General features: G+C 36.2%; 1 non-coding gene across 1 annotated transcript; it reads left to right on the top strand.

The window, feature by feature from the left end:
• The first annotated feature begins 4,338 nt into the window (after nt 1-4,338).
• On the top strand, nt 4,339-4,446 carry LOC148544225 (small nucleolar RNA R71). Its single transcript, XR_015901434.1, has one exon. It is a non-coding gene; the product is annotated as a small nucleolar RNA R71 (small nucleolar RNA).
• The last annotated feature ends 15,487 nt before the right edge of the window (nt 4,447-19,933 follow it).

Here is a 19,933-nt window from a genome sequence, read left to right as displayed (position 1 = left end):
AGGCCCTCCTATCCACTGATGCTCAAAGCCTTGGGATCCTTTTTATTTGCCCTTGCCTTTTGGTTTTAAGGGTTATTGGCTTTTTCTGCTTGCTTTTTCTTTTTCTTTCTATTTTTTTTTTCGCCTATATTATTTATTTTTTTTCTGCAAGCTTTGTTCTTTGCTGCTTTTTCTTGCTTCAAGAATCATTTTTATGATTTTTCAGATTATCAAATAACATGTCTCCTGGTCATCATTCTTTCAAGAGCCAACATATTTAACATTCTTAAACAACAACTTCAAAAGACATATGCACTGTTCAAGCATACATTCAGAAAACAAGAAGCATTGTTACCACATCAATATATTTAAACTAAGTTCAAGGATAAATTCAAAACTCATGTACTTCTTGTTCTTTTGAATTAAAACATTTTTCATTTAAGAGAGGTGATGGATTCATGGGACATTCATAACTTTAAGACATAGTTACTAACTACTAATGATCATGTAATGAAGACACAAACATAGATAAGCACATAACATAGAAAACTAAAAACAGAGAAAGCAAGAACAAGGAATGAATCCACCTTAGTGATGGTGGCGTTTCCTTCTTGAGGAACCAATGATGTCCTTGAGCTCTTCTATGTCTCTTCCTTGTCTTTGTTGCTCCTCCCTCATTGCTTTTTGATCTTCTCTTATTTCATGAAGCATGATGGAGTGCTCTTTGATGTTCCACCCTTAGTTGTCCCATATTGGAACTCAATTCTTCTAGGGAGGTGTTGATGTGCTCCCAATAGTTTTGTGGAGGAAAGTGCATTTGAGGCATTTTCGGAATCCCATGGTGATGAGCTTCTTGCGCCTCTTGAGCTCCATGAATGGGCTCTCTTGCTTGCTCCATCTTTTTCTTAGTGATGGGCTTGTCCTCTTTGATGAGGATATCTCCCTCTATGTCAATCCCAGCTGAATTGCATAGATGGCAAATGAGGTGAGGAAAGGCTAACCTTGCCATGGTGGAGGACTTGTCAGCCACCTTGTAGAGTTCTTGAGGTATGATCTCATGAACCTCCACCTCTTCTCCAATCATGATGCTATGGATCATGATGGCCCGGTCTATAGTAACTTCAGACCGGTTGCTAGTGGGAATGATTGAGCATTGAATAAACTCCAACCATCCTCTAGCTATAGGCTTGAGGTCCAATCTTCTTAGTTGAACCGGCTTGCCTTTGGAGTCAATCTTCCATTGAGCTCCTTCTACACATATGTCCATAAGGACTTGGTCCAACCTTTGATCAAAGTTGACTCTCCTTGTGTAGGGGTATGCGTTTTCTTCCATGTATGGAAAGTTGAACGCCAACCTCACATTTTCCGGACTAAAATCCAAGTATTTCCCCCGAACCATTGTAACATAGTTCTTTGGATCCGGGTTCTTACTTTGATCATGGTTCTTGGTGATCCATGCATTGGCATAGAATTCTTGAACCATTAGGATACCGACTTGTTGGATGGGATTTGTTAGAACTTCCCAACCTCTTCTTTGAATTTCATGTCGGATCTCCGGATACTCATTTCTTTTGAGTTTAAAAGGGACCTCAGGGATCACCTTCTTCTTGGCCACAACATCATAGAAGTGGTCTTGATGGGCTTTGGAGATGAATCTTTCCATCTCCCATGACTCGGATGTGGAAGCTTTTGTCTTCCCTTTCCCTCTTCTAGAGGATTCTCCAGTCTTAGATGCCATCAATGGTAATGGAAAAAAAACAAAAAAGCTATGCTTTTACCACACCAAACTTAGAATATTGCTCGCCCTCGAGCAATAAACAAAAGAATAGAAGAAGAAGAAGAAGAAATATGGGGAGGGAGAGGTGGTTGTGGTTTCGGCTAAGGAGAGTGTAGAGGGGTGTGTTGTGTGAATTTGGTGAAGAATGGAGGTCTTTATATAGGGAAGGGAGGGGGGTATTGGTTCGGCCATATGGGTGGGTTTGGGTGGGAAATTGGTTTTGAATTTTGAAGGTAGGTGGGGTTTATGAGGTAGGTTTATGGGGAAGAGTGGATGGATGTGAGTGGTGAAGAGGTGATGGGGAAGAGAGATTGAGGTGATTGGTGAAGGGTTTTTGGGGAAGAGTGTTTATGGGGTTGTGTGAAAGAGAGTGGTGAGAAGAAGTGAGTGGAGGTAGGTGGGGATCCTGTGGGGTCCACAGATCCTGAGTGGATCCTGTGGGGTCCACAGATCCTGAGGTTTTCAAGAATTTACATCCCTGCACCCCTTAGGCATGTAAAAATGCCTTTGTATCCAACTCTGGGCGTTCAGCGCCAGGTTGGTGGCCATTTTGGGCGTTCAACGCCCATTTGTGTGCCATTTCTGGCGTTGAACGCCAGAACCATGCTTGTTCTGGGCGTTCAGCGCCAGGATGCTCCCATTCTGGGCGTTCAGCGCCAGAACTATGCTCTGTTCTGGCGTTTGAACGCCAGACAGATGCTCCTCCAGGCTGTGATTTTTCTTCTGCTGTTTTTTATTCTGTTTTTGATTTTTTTTGTCTATTTTGTGACTCCACATGATCATGAACCTAAGAAAACATGAAAAACAATAAAAATAAGAATTAGATAAACATTGGGTTGCCTCCCAACAAGCGCTTCTTTAATGTCAATAGCTTGACAGAGGGCTCTCATGGAGCCTCACAGATGTGCAGAGCTTTGTTGAGACTCTCCAACACCAAACTTAGAGTTTGGATATGGGAGTTCAACACCAAACTTAGAGTTTGGTTGTGGCCTCCCAACACCAAACTTAGAGTTTGACTGTGGGGGCTCTGGTTGACTCTGCTTGGAGAGAAGCTTTTCCTGCTTCCTCTCCATGGTTGCAGAGGGAGATCCTTGAGTTTTAAACACAAGGGAGTTTTCATTCCATTGAAGGAATATTTCACCTCTGTCAACATCAATCACAGCTCTTGCTGTGGCCAGGAAAGGTCTTCCTAGGATGATGGATTCATCCTCTTCCTTTCCAGTATCCAGGACTATGAAATTAGCAGGGATGTAAAGGCCCTCAACCTTTACTAATACATCTTCTACTTGTCCATAAGCCTGTTTTCTTGAGCTGTCTGCCATCTCTAGTGAGATTTTAGCAGCTTGCACCCCATAGATTTCCAGTTTCTCTATTACAGAGAGGGGCATGAGGTTTATCCCTGAACCAAGATCACACAGAGCCTTAAAGATCATGGTGCCTATGGTACAAGGGATTATGAACTTTCCAGGATCCTGTCTCTTCTGAGGCAATGTCAGTTGATCCAGATCACTTAGTTCATTGATGAACAAGGGAGGTTCAACTTCCCAAGTATCAATGCCAAATAATTTGGCATTTAGCTTCATGATTGCACCAAGAAACTTGGCAGTTTACTCTTCAGTAACATCCTCATTCTCTTCAGAAGAGGAATACTCATCAGAGCTCATGAAGGGCATAAGGAGGTTCAATGGGATCTCTATGGTCTCTAGATGGGCCTCAGAGTCCTTTGGTTTCTCAGAGGGAAGCTCCTTATTGATCACTGGACGTCCCAGGAGGTCTTCCTCCTTGGGATTCACGTCCTCCACTCCACTTGTAGGTTCGGCCATGGTGCTTATGTCAATGGCCTTGCACTCTCCTTTTGGGTTCTCTTCTGTATTGCTTGGGAGAGTACTGGGAGGGATTTCAGTGATCCTTTTACTCAGCTGGACCACTTGTGCTTCCAAATTTCTAATGGAAGATCTTGTTTCATTCATGAAACTCACAGTGGCCTTGGATAGATCAGAGACTAGATTTGCTAAATTAGAAGCATTTTGTTCAGAGTTCTCTGTCTGTTGCTGAGTTGATGATGGAAAAGGCTTGCTGTTGCTAAACCTGTTTCTTCCACCATTGTTAAAGCCTTGTTGAGGCTTTTGATCCTTCCATGAGAAATTTGGATGATTTCTCCATGTTGAGTTATAGGTGTTTCCATAAGGTTCACCTAAGTAATTTACCTCTGCTATTGCATGGTTCTCATGATCATAGGCTTCTTCTTCAGAAGATGCCTCTTGAGTACTGTTGGATGCAGTTTGCATTCCATTCAGACTCTGAGAGATCATATTGACTTGCTGAGTCAATATTTTATTCTGAGCCAATATGGCATTCAGAGTATCAACTTCAAGAACTCCCTTCTTCATAGGCGTCCCATTGTTCACAGGATTCCTTTCAGAAGTGTACATGAACTGGTTATTAGCAACCATGTCAATGAGTTCTTGAGCTTCTGCAGGCGTTTTCTTTAGGTGAATGGATCCACCTGCAGAAGTGTCCAGTGACATCTTTGATAGCTCAGATAAACCATCATAGAATATATCCAGGATGGTCCATTCTGAAAGCATGTCAGAAGGACACTTTTTGGTCAACTGTTTGTATCTTTCCCAAGCTTCATAGAGGGATTCACCTTCTTTCTGTCTGAAGGTTTGGACATCCGCTCTAAGCTTGCTCAGCTTTTGAGGAGGAAAGTACTTGGCTAAGAAAGCCGTGACCAGCTTATCCCAAGAGTTCAGGCTGTCTTTGGGTTGAGAATCCAACCATAATCTAGCTCTGTCTCTTACAGCAAAAGGGAAAAGCATGAGCCTGTAGACTTCAGGATCTACTCCATTAGTCTTAACAGTATCACATATTTGCAAGAATTCAGTTAAGAACTGAAAAGGATCTTCAGATGGAAGTCCATGAAACTTGCAGTTCTGCTGCATCAGAGAAACTAACTGAGGTTTCAGCTCAAAGTTGTTTGCTCCAATGGCAGGAATGGAGATGCTTCTTCCATGTAAATTGGAATTAGGTGCAGTAAAGTCACCAAGCATCTTCCTTACATTATTATTATTTTCGGCTGCCATCTCCTCTTCCTGTTCGAAAATTTCTGAAAGGTTTTCTCTGGATTGTTGTATTTTAGCTTCTCTTAATTTTCTCTTCAGAGTCCTTTCAGGTTCTGGATCTGCTTCCACAAGAATGTTCTTATCCTTGCTCCTGCTCATATGACAAAGAAGAAGGCACAGAAAAATAATAATAATAATGGAGATCCTTTATACCACAGTATAGGGATCCCTGTGTGAGTGGAAGAAGAGGGGGAGACAAAGAATGTAATATAATGGAAGAAACACAACTGTGAGGATGGAAGAGAGGTGAGATGAGATGAATGAATAAATAGAATGAGATGGGGGAGTGATAATTTTCGAAAATTATTTTGAAAAAGAGTTAGTGATTTTTGAAAAAGGTTTTTGAAAAATGTTTAGTATTTTTTTTCGAAAATTTTTTAAATAAAAATAAAAATAATTAGTTAATTAAAAAGAAATTTTTGAAAAAGGGGGAGATATTTTCGAAAATTAGAAAGAGAAAGTTAGTTAGGTAGTTTTGAAAAAGTTAAGAAACAAACAAAAGTTAGTTAGTTAGTTGAAACAAATTTGAAAATCAATTTTGAAAAGATAAGGAGTTAGGAAGTTAGAGAAGATATTTTGAAATCATATTTTTGAAAAAGATAAGATAAGAAGATATTTTTGAAAAGATATGATTGAAATTAGTTTTTGAAAAAGATTTGATTTTTAAAATCACAATTAATGACTTGATTCACAAGAAATCCCAAGATATGATTCTAGAACTTAAAGTTTGAATCTTTCTTAGCAAGCAAGTAACAAACTTCAAATTTTTGAATCAAAACATTAATTGTTTATGTTATTTTCGAAAATTTGGTATAAAAATAAGAAAAAGATTTTTGAAAAATATTTTTGGAATTTTCGAAAATAACTAATAATTTTGAAAAAGATTTGATTTTTGAAAAAGATTTTGAAAAAGATAAGATTTTCAAATTGAAAATTTGATTTGACTCATAAGAAACAACTTGATTTTAAAAATTTTTGAAAAAGTCAATCCAAATTTTCGAATTTGAGGAGAGAAAAAGGGAAAGATATTTTTTTGATTTTTGAAATTTTTATGAAAAACATGAAAATTATGCAATGCATGAAATTTTTAGATCAAAACAATGAATGCATGCAATAATGCTATGAATGTCAAGATGAACACCAAGAACATTATGAAGATCATGATGAACATCAAGAACACAATTTTGAAAAACTTTTAATGCAAAGAAAACATGCAAGACACCAAACTTAGAATTCTTTAATGCTTAGGCACTAAGAATTCAAAAATGCATATGATAAACATGAAAAGACACAAAACAAAAAATCATCAAGATCAAACAAGAAGACTTACCAAGAACAACTTGAAGATCATGAAGAACACTATGAATGCATGAATTTTCGAAGAATGCAAGATGTATATGCAATTGACACCAAACTTATGATATGACTCAAGACTCAAACAAGAAACAGAAAAAATATTTTTGATTTTTATGATTTTCTAATTTTTTTAGATTTTTTTCGAAAATTATATGAAAAATAAAAAATAAGGATTCCAAAATTTTTAATATGAATTCCAGGAATCTTGCATTCTTAGTCTAAAGCTTCAGTCCAGGAATTAGACATGGCTCACTAGCCAGCCAAGCTTTCAAAGAAAGCTCCAGTCCAAAACACTAAACATGGCCAATGGCCAGCCAAGCCTTAGCCTTTAACACGAGAGTATATTGCTCTTTGATAACAAATTGCAAGCCTCAGTCCAAAAGAATTTAGACATGGCTTTACAGCCAGCCAGGCTTCAACATGCTTCATGAAACACTAGAATTCATTCTTAAAAATTTTGAATAAAAATTTTATTTTTGAAAACATTTTTATTTATTTTTTTTTTCGAAAACAGATGAGAGATTTTTGAAATTATTTTTGAAAAGAAAATAAAAAGAAAATTACCTAATCTGAGCAACAAGATGAACCGTCAGTTGTCCAAACTCAAACAATCCCCGGCAACGGCGCCAAAAACTTGGCGTTGTTGCCGGATCAGACTTGGCACTGATGTTACCGGACCAAAAGCTTGCCGAAAACTCAAACAATCCCCGGCAACGGCGCCAAAAACTTGGTGCACGAAATTGTGATGTCACATTCATAATTTGTCACAACTTCGATACAACTAACCAGCAAGTGCACTGGGTCGTCCAAGTAATACCTTACGTGAGTAAGGGTCGAACCCACGGAGATTGTTGGCATGAAGCAAGCTATGGTCACCTTGTAAATCTCAGTCAGGCAGATATAAAGTGATAATGGTGTTTTCGAATATTATATAATAAATAGGGATAGAGATACTTATGTAATTCATTGATAGGAATTTCAGATAAGCGAATGGAGATGCTTTCGTTCCTCTGAACCTCTGCTTTCCTGCTATCTTCATCCAATCTGTCTTACTCCTTTCCATGGCTGGCTTTATGCAAGGGCATCACCGTTGTCAGTGGCTACATCCCCTCCTCTTAGTGAAAGATATGCTCACATGCTCTGTCACATCACGGCCAATCATCTGTCGATTCTCGATCATGCTGGAATAGGATTCACCCTCCTTTTGCGTCTGTCACTAACGCCCAGCACTCGCGAGTTTGAAGCTCGTCATAGTCATTCAGTCATTGAATCCTACACGGAATACCACAGACAAGGTTTAGACTTTCCGGATTCTCTTGAATGCCGCCATCATTCTAGCTTACGCCACGAAGATTCCGGTTAGGAGATCTAAGAGATATTCATTCTAGCTTATTTCATGTAGAACAGAAGTGTTTGTCAGGCACGCGTTCATAGGGGAGATGGTGATGAGCGTCACACATAATCATCACCTTCATCATGTTCTTGGGTGCGAATGGATATCTTAGAAGCGAAATAAGAAGAATTGAATAGAAAACAGTAGTACTTTGCATTAATCTTTGAGGAACAGCAGAGCTCCACACCTTAATCTATGGAGTGTAGAAACTCTACCGTTGAAAATACATAAGTGAAAGGTCCAGGCATGGCCGAGATGGCCAGCCCCCTAAACGAGATCAATAGTCTCCTAAGATGAACAATGGATTAAAACTGAGACCAAAGATGGTCAAAAAGACTAGTAAAAGGTCCTATTTATAATAAACTAGTCACTAGGGTTTACATGAGTAAGTAATTGATGCATAAATCCACTTCCGGGGCCCACTTGGTGTGTGTTTGGGCTGAGCTTAAGTGTAGCACGTGCAGAGGCCATTTGTGGAGTTGAACGCCAGTTTCTGTGCCAGTTTGGGCGTTCAACTCTGGTTTTGGATCCTTTTCTGGCGCTGGACGCCAGATTTGGGCAGAAGGCTGGCATTGAACGCCAGTTTACATCGTCAATTCTTGGCCAAAGTATGGACTATTATATATTGCTGGAAAGCCCTGGATGTCTACTTTCCAACGCAATTGGAAGCGCGCCATTTCGAGTTCTGTAGCTCCAGAAAATCCACTTTGAGTGCAGAGAGGTCAGAATCCAACAGCATCAGCAGTCCTTCTTCAACCTCTGAATCTGATTTTTGCTCAAGTCCCTCAATTTCAGCCAGAAAATACCTGAAATCACAGAAAAATACACAAACTCATAGTAAAGTCCAGAAATGTGAATTTAACATAAAAACTAATGAAAACATCCCTAAAAGTAACTAGATCCTACTAAAAACACACTAAAAACAATGCCAAAAAGCGTATAAATTATCCGCTCATCAGGTCATATGAAGATGGTTGGTGAAAGGTGGCTTGTGAGTATGGTTGATGGCTATGTTGAGGATATGGCTCATAGGTATATGGTAGTGGTTCTTGGAAGTCACAAGGGGATTCACCATAACCATTGGATTGGTATGCATCATAAAATGGCTCTTCTTCATAGTGCATTGGTGGAGGTTGTTGCCAAGAGGATTGATCATATGCATATGGCTCCTCCCACTTTTGGTTATCCCATCCTTGATGCACATCTTCATTGAAGTTTCCATTTCCTACAACATAGTTGTAATCACACTCATAGCCAAAGTGAGAATTCATAGTGACAAGTAAAAATAAGAACAAGAGCTAACAAGAAATAATGAAACAAAGTCCTAAGACTAGCAAAAACTAACAAGCAATCCAAAAATCAAGCTATTCACAATATTCACATATATACAATAACCAATAACATAACACCATTGCAACTCCCCAGCAACGGCGCCATTTTGATGATCGAACTTTTGTGTGGTCTAGAATTCCACTAATGAATTCTCGTTATAAAGTATAGTTTCTAAACCAAGCAATAGTCCTTTCATGCAAAAATTTGGTTGTCACATGTACAAACCCCAAATAAAAATTAACTGGAGTATTTAGACTCCGGGTCGTCTCACAAGGAATTGCAATGAAGTGGTCAATTATTGGCTATGAAAATGCAAGGGGGTTTTGGTTTATACGAGGGGCAAGAAATTAAATGACGAGAAAAGTAAAGAGAATAATTAAAGAAAACAAATAATAAAGAGAGACATTCATGGCAAAGATTGAGATCATAGGCTTTCTATCCTAGTCATGCAATGATTAATTCATCTTATTTAGTCAACTCCAACAAATAGGGAGAAAGTCAAACAAGACTAATCAATCATACCACAATAATAACAAGAATTTATCTTATTACGTCATCTCCAACATTGGAAGAAGGTATAATATTATCTTCCATGAGAGAAAGTCTAATAAGACTAGCTAATCTCAATCCAAAAGTCCTAATCAACTTACTAATTAAATTAGCAAAAGATTAGCGTCAATGGAAACAATATTCCAAAAGTCCTAATCAACTCACTAATTAAATTAGCAAAAGATTAGCGTCAATGGAAACAATATTAGCTAACAACTCTAGATCACCAACATGAGTTGGGTTTTCATGACTCAAGATTGCCTAATTACTCTTTCCAAGCCAAGAATGCTCAAAATTCTACTCTAACATCCTTCCAAGTATTTTATCAAACACTTGGAAGGCATACAATGAAAGCATAGTAAAATAGCAAGGAAAGTAAATCTAACAACTACCAGTTGCAAGAAAAGTAAATTCACAACTTAAATCAACCATTAAAAGAACATCAACATCAAATTTGCATTAAATGTAAACCAAATCCATCATGAGTGCATGAACATAAAAGAAAGCAAAAAGGGAAATTAACATTACAAATCATGAGAATGAAAGAGTAGAAGCAAGAATTCATAAAAGAAACAAGATGAAAACATGTAATTGAACCTAAATCTAAGAGAGATTAACCTAACCTAATTCTAGAGAGAAGAGGGAGCTTCTCTCTCTAGAAACTAACCTACATGATGCTATACTACCAAACAATTGCTCCCCCCCCCCTTTGCCCAATCTTGAATTCTGCATGAAATAGCATTAGAAATGAGTTGGGTTGGGCACAAAGTGCTTCAGAAATCGCTGGGGGCGATTTCACCTTAGTGGGCCACGGCAGAATCGGCGTGCACGCGTACATGGCGCGTGCGCGCCCCTGAACGCAAAGTAACATATATCATATTTTATATCATTTCGAAGCCCCAGGTGTTATCTTTCCAACGCAACTAGAACCGCCTCATTTGGACCTCTGTAGCTCAAGTTATGGTCGATTGAATGCGAAGAGGTCGGACTTGACAGCTTTACGGTTCCTTCATTTCTTCATGAGTTCTCCCACTTTGCATGCTTTTCTCCTCACTTCTTCCATCCAATACTTGCCCTATGAACCTGGAATCACTCAACAAACACATCAAGGCATCGAACGGAATTAAAGTGAATTAAAATTACCAATTTTAAGGCCTAAAAAGCATGTTTTCACATTAAGCACAATTCCAGGGAGAATTGCAAAACCATGCTATTTCATTGAATAAATGTGAGAAAAGTTGATAAAATCTCCCAAAATAAGCATAAGATAAATCACGAAATCGGGGTTTATCAAGGTGTTGCTGAAATTTTCATAAATTTGGATTAAATTGAATAATGAAAAAAATGAGAATATATTTAATTTAATTTGGTTAATTAAGAAAATGGGTATTTAGGAGTAAATGAAGTTCGTGATTATTTTTGAAACTTGGGTGAATGAAAAAGAGTTTTACTTGATTTTTACGAACCATGGAAAAGACTTCGTTTTTGGAGTGTTCTTGCGAATTTAAGGAAATCGTTTAAAATAAAAATGATTATATGGTTTCAATTAATATTTTGGTTTGTAAATAGGATGCTTTTTAGGTCTTTAAAAGAGGTTGTTTTTAAAGTTGAGATTAGAAGACTTGGTTTAAAGTATTATTTGGAAAATTTGGATTGAAGAATAATTTTATTTGAATTTACTTTTGATGCAACGAAATGATTTCTGATTCTTTAGGGAATATTTTAAACTTAGAAAAGAAATTGAAATCGTCTTTGGTAACTTGTTTTAAATAAAGGTGGTCTTGGGTACTTAGTTAAAATTGAAAGCGAGTTCTATTCAATTAAACCGGATTTAAGAGTTATAGTTTTAGGAATTTCAAATTTGCATTATAAAGAAAATGAGATTGGTTGTCTCTCTCCTAAGATTTAGAGACTTTTTCATAGAATTTAATTTAATAAATTTTGATTTAAGGTAATTTAATCTAATTTAATAATTTATTTTGGCTTGGATTGATTTTGAGAAAAGAATTATGTTTTGGGACCTTGGGAAAAGGCTTTGAAAGTTTTTTAGTGGTCTTCAAAAACAATTGAATTCAAATGTTTAAACTTGAGATGGATTATTGAAGTTAATTTGAGACATTCAATTGGGTGAAAATGGGTTTTTGAAAGAGATATACATGGTACTCAACCCTGCGAGGTGCACAGAACACTCAACCCTGTGAGGTGCACAGGGCACTCAACCCTGCGAGGGTCTCTCAGATGGCGAGGTGTACAATGCACTCACCCTACGAATATACAGGAAATTCTGCATGCGAGGAGTACAGTGCACTTAGTCTGCGAGACATATAGTGTACATATATGCAAGAAAACCTCAGAGAAAAAATGTTTGAGTCTTGGCAATGTAACTGATACATGAGCTCACGGCCAGTAGGACAGGCATGGATTATATTGCATTTGTTTGCTATTGTTTGGATGTGCTTAAGTGTTTTGGTTTGCCTATCTGATGAATCATGTTTAACTGTTAATTGTGGTACTTGCTATAACTGTTCTCTTATTCTGTTTTCCTTGTATTGTGTGTGCCTGTGATTGATTTTATTTTGAGACAGAGTGGAGATTTGTTTGTATGTTGGGCCGGAGGCTGAGTGTCATTTATATGTTGGCAGGAGGCCAAGAGTCATTTGTATGTTGGGCCGGAGGCTGTAACTTCATTTTGTGTTAGATTGGAGGCCTTACTTGATTATGTTATAGGATATTATTTAAGCTTTGGAATTCTTATATTAAAGAAGAGAACTTTGAATCTTGGATAAGTAAATGTCGTGGTTTTGAAATGGTTCACTTCACAAGACAACCGATGATCTTTGCTTTTGAAATTCATTCTTCTTCTTATACGTATCCTCTTATGATAATTCTTAAACCCTCTATTGAGAACCTGCGAGGATGATGTTCTCACCCCCTACAGACTTCTCTTTTTAGGACAGACGAGGAAGCTGTGTGAAGTTTTTACTCAGTTTTTAGCTATGATGTTTTGTTTGGATATATTAGTCATAGTTTTTTTCCTCACCTTTGTCATTATGATTTGTAAGAGGGATAGGAGTTACAATGATATGTATATATATAATATTTGTAAGTTGCATGTGTAAGAAATTTTGTATATATGTATATGCATGTTTGTAAAGTAAAAAAAAATTCCGATTTTTCAAAAAAAACATTGATACAGTTTCATTTTAAAAAGGCTCCTATTTTATTATTAAGTATATAAAATTCATCATAATATCCTCGCTATTAGAGTGACGCAGCCGGAAGCGCAATTCTGTTAGTAAGGATGTTACATTCTCTCCATAAAAAATCATTAGATATCATTAGAAGCCAATAAGGCAATAAATAATTTGAAAGGAGATATTATTTTTAGTTTTTCAAAGTAATAACATAAAGTTAATTATCTTTCTACTGGTTTCTTAGTGATGGTAACACAATTCGGGTTGACCCGCCCTGTTCCACTTCATCCCATCTCATTTTGGATCAAGTTTTTCAAAGATTGACTGAATTTTTGGCGAGTTTTGATAAAATATACTTGTGCTTATTTAGGTTTGGGGTGAGTATGGGTAATGGCGTCCTATCCTATTTTGCTCCGAATATATATACATTTTTTTTCGATAGGTACACACTCACAAAACATCAATAAGTATTGAGCTAGTTACACCATATAACAACCAATCATACTACCCAAGTTCAAAATACACTAATAATACAATTCAAACCGATACAATATGAATACAAACAAGTAAAACAAAGAATTAGAATACAAAAGTTAAACACGATGACCACATCAATAGACTATAAAACAACTCCAAAACAAGACAATAGTCTCAGACTGTAATTCCACTTTCTTTCAATTTATTCCTCTCCCATGTCACCTATAATGCTGCAACTCTTCCGCTATTCTTTCAACTTTCACCTCGTCATTCCTAAAATTTTATTATTTCTAACATTCCACAAAGTTCATACCACTACAAAAAAGGATATAATTCAAATTTCTTTATACCTCCTTGACAGCATTCTTCCTATCTATAGTTCATAGCATAAACGACCATCTCTTCTCCACACCCAATCTGAATGTAATCCTTTAACAAAACACTTCATATTTCTCATAATACACCACACATAGAAAATAGATGATGAATTGACTCAACACTATAGTCACACAGAACATAATTTGTTATAGAGTAACCAATGATACCACATTTACTTATTTTTTTCTCTAGTGTTCAATTTCTCAAGTATCACAAACCAAGTCAATAATTCTATTTATGAAGAAACCATATCTTTCCATAGGATTTTTCAAAAGTTATACATATTTATCTCTACCTCTTTCTTTTTGTTCTTGTAATGCCGTAAATTGACTCAACCACTGCATCATTAGCTCTAATAATGATTTGGTGCAATATTATAACATTAAACCCTGATCACTTATCTTTAAATAACATTTTTTGGTCTAAAAAGTATTTAACTAATTTTATATCTTTGAATTTTGTTTATAAATATGAGTAGGCAAATGCTACCGTGTGAAAAGAAAAAAATTTAAAACATATAAAAAGACTCATGTCAACACTTTGGCACATTGTAATTTTATGCAGAAAATAGATGTACCTATATTAAACTTCACATACGTGCCTTTAGGGGAACAATAGTGGCAGTCATACAGAATTTGTAGACCTTGGGTTAGTTGATTAAATGTTTAATAATTTTGTATGGTACCATCCATGTTAATTTTGTATCCTTATAAAATTTTGTCTTCGTCTTTGTTCTCACAAACTTTTGTGTATGTTCTTATATTTTAAGGGTGAAGTAATAAATTTGTCCCCTACGTTTGGGTCTAATCCTATTTTGGTTCCTAAGGTTTAACGTGTCCTATTTGAATCCAAAAAAATTTTATTTAGCTTTAATATAGTCCTACCATGAATGAAGTCAATGTTAAATAATTAATGTCACTGTTCCACCAAACCTTAATGTTATTCCCTGAAGAAGAGGTAAAAACTCGAGAGACACAGGATCAGTAGCGGATGCATCACCGCAAGCCACTAGCCTTAGTTCAAGCACATGGAGAAACTCTCTTCAGCAACCGAAGAGTTTGGTTATATAAGTTTTCTATATCTAAAAACTGAGTTTCATTAGTTATTTAACATTGACTTTACGGCAGGACTACATTGAAATGAAATTTTTTTGGATTCAATTAGGACACTTTAAACCTTACAGGATTAGACCCAAATATAGGGGACCAATTTAATACTTTACCCTATATTTTAACAAACAAAAGTCTAACTTTAAACAGTTTTGTAAGAAAAAAATTGTTAAATAAGATGAGATCATAAATCAAATGGTATAATATTACGTAATAAAACTTTTTTTCTTTAACAAATAATCAACTGATAAAATAATATATAAAAAAATATTAAGAGGAAGAAAAAATGTAAAGGATAAAAGAATACTAATGGAAAAAATTGATCTATAGTTTATTTTTCTTTAACTATATCTCTTTCTCTCCAAAAAAAGAGGAACTAAAATGGAAAAATTGAGAAGTTAATATATATATATATATATATATATATGAAATTAAATATTCAATAAAAAATTAAAAAAGATAATAGATAAACAACGAATGAGGCTTAGAGGCAAATATAGAAGTTAGGGTAATTAGGGACACGCGTCAAAGAAAGCGGGAAGTTAAAAAAAGAAGAGCATTAAGCATAAGCATAGACACACAAGACCCACGTTTCTCCCCCGTCTTAGATTTATAGCGTTAAACCAACTTTTCTTTCTTCTTCTGCTTCTCCTATTACTGTAATAAAACTTTTTTCTTTAACAAATAATCAACTGATAAAATAATATATAAAAAAATATTAAGAAGAAGAAAAAATGTAAAGGAAAAAAATATTAATAGAAAAAATTGATCTATAGTTTATTTTTCTTTAACTATATCTCTTCCTCTCTCCAAAAAAGGAGGAATTAAAATGGAGAAATTGAGATGTTAATATGTATATATGAAATTAAAGATTCAACAAAGAAAATTAAGAAAAGATGATAGATAAACAACGAATGAGGCTTAGAGGCAAATATAGAAGTTAGGGTAATTAGGGACACGTGTCAAAGAAAGTGGGAAGTTAAAAAAAGAAGAGCATTAAGCATAAGCATAGACACACAAAACACACATTTCTCCCTCCGTCTTAGGTTTATAACGTTAAACCAACTTTTCTTTCTTCTCCTACTTCTGCTTCTACTAACACTTAACACTAAAACACTTCACACGCGCGTCGCCGCCAACTCCGACCCCCTCTCTCTCCCTCCCTCTCTCCCTCACTCTCTCTCTCCCTCTCTCTTTCTCTCTCTCTCTCTCCCCCTCTCTCTCTCTCCCTCTCCATCTTCCTCTCCCCCCATCTCTCTCTCCTTCTCCCCCCTCTCTCTCTCCCTCCCCTCTCTCTCTCTTTCTCAGTTTCTCACTCTCTCTTTCCCTCTCCCTCTCTCTGTCTCTCTCTCATATCACACTTTTGCATATCCTCATACTTCACACTATCCTACTAATTCTCACTTAGCTAAATGTATTGTTATCTGCTAGTTGAATCACGCATGCTCGCGTATTTTTTTGTTTTGTTTTGCTTTTTTACTTTCTCGTACACTTTTGTGCTTTAATTAACTTAGTCGTTGCCTTGGTTTTCTTCTTATTCCAAAACTTCATTCTAACTTGTTTATCTTTATAATGAGTGAACTTGCTTGTAGTAACGAAAAATCTTAGCAATTGTACTACTATTTTTTTGTAACTGTTTTTTCTAGTGTTACTGACTTCGATTTCGCTGGATGATGATGATGATGAAAAAAATATTGCTATCTCTGCCAACTGTGTAGTTTAATTTTCTTTTGGAATCATAATTTAAAATTTCAATTCTTGAGTGATTGGCTGTTAGCTACTTGTTATTTTCAAATGAATAAAAGTTTCGATATGTACAACTTGACTTTGGTATTTCTGTGTTCTTTGAATTGAAATCAATATCTATATTGTTCCTTCAATGAATTGATTTGGAGTTGGTTGAATTTCTTAAAGAAGTTAGAACAATTCTCAATTTAACCAGGTAATGTTCGAACGGATCTATGTTTGTTAAGAAGTGCCCTGGTCATCTATTCATAGATAATGGCGAAAAAGAGGCTAAACCAATATTTACTATAAGAGTGATATTAATTTGAGGAGAGGGTGGAATAGAAAGGGTTTGAGTTTAACATGGATGAGAAAAAGCCCATCATCAAGGTTGAGCCAGTTCTGGATGAACAAATTAACACTTCAAAAGTAATTGAGGATGCAGATATTGATATTGTAAGTTGGACAAACAAGGGTGATTTGGCATCAAATAAAAATGAAGGCCCTGATGCAACTGAGTATTCAAGTTTATTTGCTGACACTACGTTCGATGTTGAAATTTATTGTAGATAGAGTGATGCTGAGGTGGAGTCAGAATTCTTAGGTGATAGTTGCTTGGTATGCAACTTTGATGCTTTTTCCTCCGCATTCCGTATGAGGTGATTCTTGTTCCATAGCAAATAATTTTGAATTATCTTCCTGACATAGTTGTTTTAATATGTAACCAAAGAACCTTGGTCTTGTGAATTTCTTGGCAACTGATTATAGTTTGTCATTGCAGCCAAATTATGCATTCAAATCTTCAAATTAGATAGTTAATTGGAACATCCATCCATTGAATTCGTAAACATATACATAGTTCATGTGTTTGATTTCTAATAACACTTACACGTTGAGACTCAAGGTGTTTAGTACACAAAAGAATGAGTAGGGTATCTCGCAAGGAGTCACTACAAGAAAAATACTGAGTACCGTCGGATCAGCGTCGCAGAATAACGGCAAATTTATTGGTGGATTTATCGGTAGTGAAGGCGTCGAATTCGTCAGGTCAAATTATTACCAATGGATTTATGTTTCTGACGGTAAATTCACATGTAATAATTGGAGAAAAACAAAAAAATAGGCACGTAAGTTAGTATCAAAATTATCGTCGAATAAATTTTCCGGTAAACCCAATTAGTAAAAATGCTGTATTTTAGCAACCTGCAATGGTTTATCATCGGATTTTCTGACAATAACTGTGCCATAAATTTAAAGCGTGAACCTTCTTTCCCCTCATTCAAATTTGTGTGTGTGTGTGTCTCTCTCTCTCTCTAACCCTTTCGCTTCCCATTCTCTCTCTACCCCATCTTCTCTGAGAGCCACTCCTCATCATTTTTCTATCACCGTTGTAGCTGCTAGATTCTGAACGAGCTACTACCGCTGCTTCTATCGCCATCTACGCCGCTACTTATGCCGCCGTCTATGCCGCTTCTTCTCAGCTCTGGTGCTCTTCTTCAGGTAATACTTCTTAACTTAGAATTTTCTAAAATTCTGATTTTTTGATATAATTTATAAGGCTTATTTGATGTTCTGAGACTTCTGTGGTCGATTATTTAGTTCTGAACTTAGGGTTTTGATCTTGTTTTGAACTTAGGGTTTTCTAAAATTCTAAACTTAGCATACTGAAATTATTTAGTACTAATTTTAGTTAGAATGTGTTTTGATTTGTGTTCCTTATTTAGTTCTGAACTTAGGGTACTGAACTTGTTTTGAACTTAGGATTTTATAAAATTCTGAACTTAGGGCACTGAACTTGTTTAGTTTCAATTTTAATTAGAATATTGATAAACCACAATTCTATGATTTATTTTGGATTGAAATGAGTGGATTTTTTTAACTTATTTTTCACTTATTCACCAAAATTGTATGCTTTTATAATTTCTTCTGAAATTATGCTTAAGAGTTAAAAACATGCTTTTAGGCCTTAAAAATATCAATTTTAATCCACTTCTATTTCCATTCGATGCTGTGATGCATTTGTTGAGTGCTTTCAGGTTAAATAGGGCAAGGATGGCTTGGAAGATGGAATGGAAGCATGCAAAAGTGGAAGAATCATGAAGAATTGAAGATTTAAGGATTTCGAACTTGCGCGTACAAGCACGTGTGATGACTGCGCATTATGTTGTGTTTTCCTATGCTTTTTCATATCAAAATTTAATTAATCATGCTTAATTATTGAGTATTTTTGTGCTTAAGTCATAGATTACTTTCATCATTTTGAGTTGATCTATTTTATAGAAAATGGTGAAAAAACAAAGTAAAAAGCACAAAATAAGCATGAAAGAAGAAAGGAGCTTAGAAGGTGAAGCAGAGAAGAGAATAAGCAAGGATAAGGCAGCGTTAGTGGCACTAATGCCAGCATCAATGCCAATCAGGGTAGCATTAGTGGTAGTAACGCCTGTGCTAACGCCAGAGGAGCAAGAATTTATGGTGTTAGTGGCAGCGTTAGCCATACTAACACCAGCGATAACGCTGGCCAAGGAAAATTTGTGGCATTAGGGGTAGCATTAACCACACTAACGCCAGCGCTAATGTTGGCCAAGGAAGATTTGTGGCATTAGTGGAAGCGTTAATCACACTAATGCCAGTAATAACGCTGATCCAAGGATGAATTGTGGCGTTAGTGGCAACGTTAGCCACACTAACGCTAGCGCTAATGCTAGCACCAGGCAACCTGACCATGTCTTCTTCAAACAAGAATAACTTGAGCTAAAAAGCTCTAAATGAGGTGATTTTAATGAAATTGTAAAGTAGGAATCTAGAGCTTTCCAAGCATATATGGCACTACATGATGGACACTAAATTTGAGGGAGAAAACTTGCCTCGAAAGTGCAAAGATGAACATAGTATCAACCTGTAGTAAGGCCAGCTGACCTCTTCACCTTCCATGGAGTATAGCTCAGGCGGTAGAGCTTCAAATGATGCACTTTTAAAAGAACTGGAAAGTAGACATCAAGAGCTTTCCAACAATATATAACAGTATGGGGAGGACATTAATTTTGAGCTTCAGAATCTGGCGTTGTTAACGCCGTTTACGCTGCCAATGTCAGCAATAACGCCTGCGACCTTGTCCCCTTCAAAGGAGCATAACTTGAGTTACAGAGGTCCAATTGAGGTACTTCTAGTTGTGTTAGAAAGATGAAATTTAGAGCTTTCCAACGATTTATAATAGTCTATAGTGGGCATGAAATTGTAGCACAAATAATAGGCATCTTTAAGCCCCAAAAACATCAAGACCAAGTCAACCTGGAAGCAATTTTCTTTTGGGCGTTGGCAACACCACCAATGCTGCCCAATAATGCCAAGTCAATCCAGAACCTCAATTTGAATCAAATATTTCACTCCAAGTCCACTTAAACTTCAAGCAAGCAAGCCCACAGTTGTCAACCAATTAAGCCCACAAGAATCATCTAGAATTAGCTAATTTTCATTTGTTTTCAATTTCATTTCAATTTGTAATTTAGGCTTGCTTATAAATAGACCTTAGTTTCACACTT

The sequence above is a fragment of the Arachis ipaensis genome, chromosome B9 (genome assembly GCF_059453495.1).
Source record: "Arachis ipaensis isolate K30076 ecotype BB chromosome B9, ASM5945349v1, whole genome shotgun sequence".
Lineage (NCBI taxonomy): Eukaryota > Viridiplantae > Streptophyta > Magnoliopsida > Fabales > Fabaceae > Arachis > Arachis ipaensis.
The sequence above is the reverse complement of the archived record's forward strand: the minus strand, read 5'-3'. Positions and strand labels throughout refer to the sequence as shown.